Source organism: Pteropus alecto, unplaced genomic scaffold, assembly GCF_000325575.1.
Source record: "Pteropus alecto unplaced genomic scaffold, ASM32557v1 scaffold3, whole genome shotgun sequence".
Taxonomy (NCBI): Eukaryota; Metazoa; Chordata; class Mammalia; order Chiroptera; family Pteropodidae; genus Pteropus; species Pteropus alecto.
Window position 1 is genome coordinate 29,609,378 of NW_006442484.1, and position 8,769 is coordinate 29,618,146.

The window sequence follows — 8,769 nt, forward strand, 5'->3', positions numbered from 1 at the left end:
CATTGGAATGAAATGGGCATAATTAGAAAGAAGGAACCAGAAGGAACAGAGCAGAGCAGATATAATTAATAAATATCTTCAAAAGCATTAAATAGAAGCATTAAAATTTCCAAAGTTTTTGTTATTAGGAAGAATAGGATCATTCATAACACTACTGCAGGTTTAATAAGTATCCTCTAAGAAAAGTTCAAAATAAAAATTTCCTGAAGATAATCATTTAGTTTTATGAGTTAACTCTCCAAATAAGTAATAAATATGGGTGAGAAAAAATATATAACCAATAGGCTTAATTATTTAATTAAGAGCTTCTAGAGCTCTTTAAAGTATATCTAGGCATTAGGCAAATATTTAGTGAAACAATTAGCTGGCAATACACATGTAGGATATTAGCTGGTTTATACATTGCAGGATGTTAGTTTCTAAAGAATAAAACTGGAGTTTTTCCTAAAACTTCAGCAGGGTCATTATTTAAAACAAGGCCTTTTGATGGCTGTTCTCATTTGTCACCCTTAATTATCCTCAAACCTATTTGTTCTTTTTCCTAACATTGTTCCCCACTCATTTTATTGATTTAACAAATGCTCTGAGTTTAGACCTCCTTGTCTAATAGGAAATATTACAATGAGAGGCTAGCCTAGCTCAAAATGTTCTTAAATTTTAAAATATTATCTCAGAGTTATAATTGCCTGGAACGATGATGTGGGTCTCTCAGAAGGGCAGCATGGTATAAGAATAAGACTGAGGGGTTTGAGAGAAATGCCAGATAAAATAAGTATAAGGTTATTAGTTGTAACGCTGGTTGTAATAGCAAACGATTAGAAATAATTTAAATGCCTATCAATAGTGGACTGATTGACAAATTATGATATATCCACATTAAAGAAGACTAGGTAGCCAGAAAAAAGTTTTTCTAAGCTGATATTTAAAACTAGTAACTTTTTTGAAAAGCAGATTGTAAAGGATCATGCATTGTGTGATTATTTAAATTGAAAAAGAGAGATTATATATGCACATATATATCCATTTGTGCTTACTTATGCTTATAATTTTTCTTTTAGGACATAGAAGAATCTGCTAACATTGATTACTAACATTTGAAATTCGAATCATGTGATTATAGAGTTTTTTCAAAAAAAGCAAATACAGTTTTAAAACACAAGTTAAGTTATAAATAAAAGGATATGGACACTAGTCTTTGCCTGGGTTTGGATTTTGGCTCCACTACTTGCTGGCTGTGCAAGTCTGAGTAATGTTTCACTTAACTTTGTGGATCAGAATCCTCATCTACAAAATGAGATTAAAACAGTGCCTACTCCCCGATCTCCTGGGAAGGATCAAATGAGGTAGGATATGGGAAACATTTTCTGACATATAATACCACTCAGTAAGTGATGTCATCATCATTATTATTAAGTTCTAACACTTCATCAGGCTCATTTGTCCAGTTTAAATAATCATTTCCCCCTCAAAAGTGGTCTAGAGTCTTAACTGGGGAATTTAAAGAATTTTTCACTTCCCACCATCCAAGAATTAGAAGAAAAATGAAAACCAAAGAAATAACTACTGTTGAATTTTATTTTATTTTATTTTTTATTTATTTATTTATTTATTTATTTATTTATTTTTTATTTATTTACTTATTTTTTGGTGAGGCAAAGTTTCTTGTAAATTTTAAACAATCAAGATATTCCTTTAAACTATTCTATAATCTGGAAACATCAGAGCTTGCCTTGGTTGACCTCACAGATTGCAAGGACCTTGTCAGTTTACAATCCTTTATTTTTTATTTTTTACGCCTACAACACCTGGTATTTCTAGGTGGTCTCCCATCCAAGTACTAACCAGGCCTGACCCTGCTTAGCTTCCGAGATCAGACGGGATTGGGCTTGTTCAGGGTGGCATGGCCGTAGCCTACTGTTAAATTTTAAAGTCTATTTATTTTAGAGTTTTATTGCTTTTTCTCAGTTACATACTCCCTGAAATAGTATTTCTCACTCTATAAATTTGCAGTCTTGAAGGTTTCTTTCTATGAACCATTCTAATTCTCTCTGAATTTATAATTAGTTTTTTGTTTTTGTTTTCAATTTTACCTTCTTTGCTGATTCTTTATCATTCGTTACATGCCAGTCTTTCTAGAAACCTTAGCCATATGCAGACATTCCCAGAGTTAACTTCTGGATGGTCTATTCCAATAATGAACAGATGAAGAGAGTGGACCAACCAGGAGGTAACCTCAGGATACTGTTGATTATATCTGTACATTCGTTTTCTCTATAGTACAATCAATGCTTCTTGAAGACACAATCATTGTCTTCTCAATTTGTTTTTTTCAGGGCTGAACATTTTACCTCTCAGACAGCAGGCATTCAAAAAGGTTTTGTTGATTGCTCATTATAAGGAGGTGAATCTAAAGACTACATTTTTATGAGAATACAGTATTTCTTTTCAAAATATACATAATACTATTTCAAAAAAAGAAGTCTGCCTTAAACAAAGGTCATTTTCCCCCTAATTTATGATTTATATAAAAAGTTTATAAAGGAATAACCTTTGAACAGTTCATAAGAATATCTTTATTCAGTAAAATGTAATTACATGACATAAGATCTGTCTTAGACAAATGTAGAAGAATGGTTAACTTTCTTTCAGTTATTTGTTGCTGTATAACAAACTGCCTGTGTTAATTCAAATATTCCAAGAAGCATATACCAAGATGGGATTAGATGTGTAAGACATTTTGGGGGAGATACACCTATGAAAGTTAAATAGGAAGGAAGCCATGGAAGATCTGCCACCCATAAAGAAGAGGGAAGAAGGAGGATTGGGTAAAAGGAATTTCAGATTGTAACAGTTCTCAACACATTTCTGCCAGGCCAGTAATGAATCTTCAAAGCAAAGTCAAAATTAAAGCATTCCCATGCCTCACAAGAATTGATCTGGATTTGCACACCTTCAATCTCAGTCATTAGCTAGTAACAAATGGAGAAAATTGTGTCATCAGCACTCACCCACGGGTGGATCCAGAAGGAAAACAGCCAAAGCTCCAGTAATTAGGTTTCCTGCAAGGTCTCTTAAGGGCTAGGCCTGGGACAGACATAGCTTCACTTCAGCTGCAAACCAAAAAGCATCTCAAAGCCCCAATCCAGATTCAAGGGGAAGGGAAATAGCTTCCAGGCATAGATGGAGAAGAAATACAGAACTTGTGGCCATCTTTAATCCACTACTCTTTGCCTTGAGGCTGACTACTCACATTTAAACTTCATTTTATTTGACAAGCAAACCATTCTTTTGCTTCTTAAATTTAAATTCTCCTCTTTTTATAGTTCTGTATTATGTTGGCAGAAAGTGAGATTTACATGGAATTTGGAAAGTGGAAGTGAAGTAGCAACTTTACTCTCCGAAGGTCTCTATTATTAGGTGCAAAGACAAGACAGACACACAGGTGGTAAGAGATTCCAGCTTCTCCTCACTCTACTCCACTCCATGTTTTTTTTTTTTTTTATGGAACTACTGATCTTGTAGACCAACATTCCAAGCCCATCACCAGACACTGGCTGAAGACCCATAGAGGCAATAGTTACCCATAGACTTTTTCACCAGCTCAGCCTTTACAGTTCTACTTCAGTGACTGTACATGCTGAGCTTTCAGATTGAATGGTAAGCATCTCCTCTGATTCACTCACTCTTCCTTTTAGTCTTCTGCTTACACAGTGCCTCTTCCAATTATGTAAGGTCTGATTTATATAACAAATTCCTTATCACATAACCCATGGGAGTTCTGCTTTCCTGATCAATCCCTGACAGATATACCTAGATAATTTTTTTCCTTATAAAACTTTTACATTGATTTTTCAAATCTGATATGCAACACAACATAGTATGAGGAGAGTTCTAGATCATTACTCTGGAATCCACTTCTATTGCATTACAACTTCTGGGACAAATTATATTTAGGGCAAAGTACTTCAAAACAGTAAAAAAACATATAGTCAAAAGTATTTATTACAATATCTGTGTAGAAATCTATACAGTATACTGTGGAGAGAAACATAAAATCAATTGAAGGAATGATCCTTTATCTAAAATCATTTGACTTTCTTTGAAGGCTATATTATTTAGGTACAAACAACAGAATCTCACTGGCTTTATACACAAAGGTTCGTTTTTGTTCTCACTACATGTCCAGCTTAGGGCATTTGGGAGATCTGCCCTATAGCTTCACTCAGAAGCCAGGCCCATAGAGACTCAGTCTTGTAGCTTAGCTATCTGGCACATACAGCCTTCTAGAGAAAGAGACAGCTGGGAGGTTGAGCTTCAACTCTTCTGTGCTTTTTTTTCATAAGTGACATATATCACTTATTCCCCAGCTTGTTAGCCAGAACTAATCACGTGGCCCTATCTAACTGCAAAGAGGCTGGGAAATGTGAGGGAAAAGATGGAATGTTTAATGAGGACCATTCAGGAGAAGCAACAAACGTAAACCCTGGAAGATGCTCTAACAAAACATGCTAAAGTGAGTGCCATAAAGAAAAATAAAGTAAATTCTGGGAATATTTAGATTAAAGGAGTGACTTGAATTAGGTGATCAATTATTATGGCTAGAAGCCTTTTTGAAAAATAAGAAATATTGCGACAAGTTGCAAAAGATATGTTGAGCATGGATGAGTAGTCATAGACAGGTCAGACTTCCTGGTAGAAGAAAGTTAGATATTGAGGATTAAGTGCGGACAATTAAGTGTAAATTAAGTGCCCACAGGGAAAGATTCTCATACAGGTAAAACAAAATGAAACAAAACAATAAAACAACAATGAGAAAAGGGCTTTAAAATCAATTAAATAGAGTTAAAATGGGTGATGAGAAGAGGATCAAAAGTATATATTAGGAAGTTGGCCCTTGTCGGAAGCCAGCCGACCAAGTCAAACCGGGTACCTGAATGGGGGAGTGGGGACTGAGAAAAAAGAGAAGACAGACAGGGTGCAGGAGGGAGAACAGATCTCTCAACTGTCTCTCCGAGTTTATTTCTTATGCTCCTTTTATACATAATATGTTCCTTTGTGTATCCCAAAATAACATAATAAAAGTAACATCCTGAAGATCGAGGTACAATCGACACTCCCTTTGACTATACTTAATCTTCTTCTTCCTGGAATTCCACAGAACCAGCCTTTTCCTTTTTATGCAAGCAGGCCTCCCGAGATAATCCATGCACTCTATTGAATTTGGGGAGCTTTAGCTCCCTACAGGCCCTGCAAGTTTAAAGTTTCCCTGTGGATTCTAGAGTGTGCGTACTTTCTAAAAATATTTTTCCCTCTCTTTTGTTTTCATTTTTATGTTTTAATTAATTAATTAATTGATTTTATAAAAACATTTATAAATCTCAAAGCCATGTGAAGAGTAGATTAAAAGGCTAAAACCATACGTGTTGGTATGTCCTTACTGGATATTAAAATTTCATAACTCGTACAAAACAGTTTTTTTCTTCCTGAAACAAATCATGAAGTTGTCTATTGGTTTATAGTTTCATGTTCCTGGGCAAATACTTCCTTAAACAAACAGCTAAGACATGTTAATGTGAGTGGTCTCAGTTCTCAGTCCCAATAGTTGAGCTGTTGATGCAGGTGGTTTCAAATCTTGCAAGGAAAGTTTATAGAGAGAAATATAAGATTTAGCTATGAATTAACTGCAGAGGTTTTGGAGGAGTCTAAATTGACTTCAAGACTGAGAAACTTTAGAACTTGGGAGATAAGAAATGCCTTGCTGTGAGAATCTATGATCTCTACTGCTAATAAAAATGACCTGGCAAAATGATATAGCATGATGGCTATAGAATAGAAAATTGAAATTTAGTATTCAGTGTCAAGTAATTGACAGTTGAAATCTCATTACTGAGTGAATATAAAAGGAAAATGAATAAGAATGAAAATAGTAAAAGAGTCGAGTAGGTTTGAAAATAAACTCAAGGGATGACAGTAGCTAATAACCAGTAAAGAAATACAGACTAAAGCCAGAAAGAAAAAGAAAAGAAAGATATTACTATTATGGAAGCTATGAATGATAGGTAGATTTACAGATGTAAAATTCAAGCTTAAAGCTTGGCCATAATCTAGAACAAGAGTTTTATTTCAAAGATGCAAAAACTGAGATCAAGAATGATTGTGACTTAATCAAGAATAATTAACATCTTATAACTAGTTTCCTGCAGACCTATAGGATTTAAAACAGGTCTTCCTAATTCCTGGCTGGCCACTATAACATGCTGAGTGACCATTGGCCTTTTATGCAAATAAGACATCAACATGCATTTAGAAGAAGAGTGACAGCTTAGCCCTGGAGGAAAGTAACCAATAACTATCAACCTAACACTTGGAATGAAGTTATGACAAAATAGGTTTGATGGTGCAGCCATGAAGAGTGGAAATGCTGAGGAGAGCAGAGAGGCAGCAGATAAAGACTATATATTTGCATGGCTTAGAGAGTGTTGGGATGGTAATTAAGAGATATTTGTACTTAGGACATTTGAGCTGAAGCTTAAGCTCTTTTTATTTTTTTAATTACAATTTGTACTTCATATTTTTAGAACTTTGCCATTTTGTTTCTTCCAGTTTTCCTTTCAGCATTGCCTGTCACAAAATTCAACTTTAAAAAGGTCAAACCCATTAAAAAGCAAAAGTGCTTGAGACATTTCCCTGTTCTTCCTTTATACATTCTGCCTTAATTTCAATGGTTAATTGGAAACCAGTTTCAACTTCAAATGCCCAGTTGTAGTTGAAGACAACTATTCTTGTAACTGTGGCTAGCTGTCAGACCAGCTCTGTTAGGTCCTGTCCTTATTCATTTGGGGAAACTTCAGCACTGATTTAACCAGTAGTACCCTGCCTACCAGTGTAAGGGAGAACAGCAGGACTTTTAGAATTTGTTGTCAGTAGAGGAGGGAGGAAGTAATTCTTTAACAGTTTCCTCTGTTACTGTTAGAAATCTCTTTGAGCTCATGAACCTGCTTCTTACTGTAGTTAAGAAGGCACACTTTCTCTTGCCAGCTTCCAAATAACTTTGAGATCTATTTTGCTAGCAGGTAAAGGGCTAGAAGGGTACACAGCCAACAGGTAGGTATACACCCAACAATTGTATACCTGGGTAAGACCATAGATCTGGTTCTCAAACAGGAGAACCTTGGTCTCTCTATTAATTTCTGTTTTTAAGTAAACTTTCTAGGCTTCGCTTTGTTCAATTTTAAAATTGAGCTAATAACAGAAGTCATCTTGCAAATTTATGTTAAACATTACATGCAATAATTCTTGTGAAATCTTTCATATACTGTTTTAGGAATATTAACAGAATCAAAGCTTCCAAGTTAATAAATAGTTTGGACTTAAACTTGGTTCTATATCTTTCCTCCACAGTAAACATAATATCAGGTCTATAAATGTATCTGGTTATCATCACTACTATCATTATTTTCAAAGAAATCTCTAGTTCCTATGAGATTACAAAAGTTTTTCAAACTTTAAACTCTCTCTACTGTTTTAGTGCAATATGGTTAAAGGGAGGGCGCTCATAAATGACAGATACTATTCAGTAGCCCATAGTATGTGCCAAATGAGCAGTAAGCATTAGGTATATTTAAGATTAGAATTGAGGGAGATATTAATTAAGGCTGATATGAACAGGCAAACTTCATGAAGAAGGGACCTGAACTAGACTTTGAGGGATAGTCAAGTGCAGATGAAAGAATAAAAAAGCAAGAGTATTCCAAGCAGAAAACTGAATGAACAAAGACATAGAAGCTGAGATGGATGGGGAATAATTAGCAGGTTTGGCTACTGGAGTGATTTGTGTAGAGAAATAACAAGAAATACATTGGGAAAGTGAAAGAAAGATGAACAGGAGAACACTTTGAATGCAAAGCTAGAGGTTGTACTTTCCATGGACAATGGCAAAGTGTTAAAGAGTTAGAAACCTTTGCTTAAATATTTTATCTCCTAATCAAACTTGCTTAAAAATATCATCTGAAATTGTACCATGTTTTCAGGAAACATCGTCCCAAATCTCATGAATTAGATGAGAATCTCAATTTTTCTGTTTAGAAGAATCTATCTCTTCATCATTTTTACAATGAAGCAGAGATCAAAATGCAGACTTGAAGTACTTTAAAACATTAAAACAAACAAGACTTCTGAAGAAAAAAATTCCTGACAGAAAAATTTTCAGTATAAAAACAAATCCTTTCTTTTAACATTTTAACATTTAATTAATTAATTAATTAATTACGTCCCAAATCTCGAATTAGATGAGAATCTCAATTTTTCTGTTTAGAAGAATCTATCTCTTCATCATTTTTACAATGAAGCAGAGATCAAAATGCAGACTTGAAGTACTTTAAAACATTAAAACAAACAAGACTTCTGAAGAAAAAAATTCCTGACAGAAAAATTTTCAGTATAAAAACAAATCCTTTCTTTTAACATTTTAACATTTAATTAATTAATTAATTAATTAATTAATTAATTTGACATTTTTCCTCTCCCCTTTGGTAACCACTAGTCCATTGTGCATGTCCATGAGTCTCTGTTTGTTTGTCTTGTTCATTTGTTGCTTTTAAGTTTATATCCCACATATAAGAGATATCATGTGATTTTCAACCTTTTCTGTCTGGCTTATTTCACTTAGTATGATTATTTCAAGGTCCATCCATATCGTTGCAAATGGGAGTATTTCATCTCTTTTTATGGCTGGGTAATATTCCCTTGTATATATGTACCCACACTTTT

At 34.2% G+C, this 8,769-nt stretch overlaps 1 pseudogene; it reads right to left on the reverse strand.

Annotated features, from left to right (window-relative positions):
* Positions 1-1,793: 1,793 nt before the first annotated feature.
* On the reverse strand, positions 1,794-1,912 carry LOC112470533 (annotated as a pseudogene).
* Positions 1,913-8,769: the final 6,857 nt, after the last annotated feature.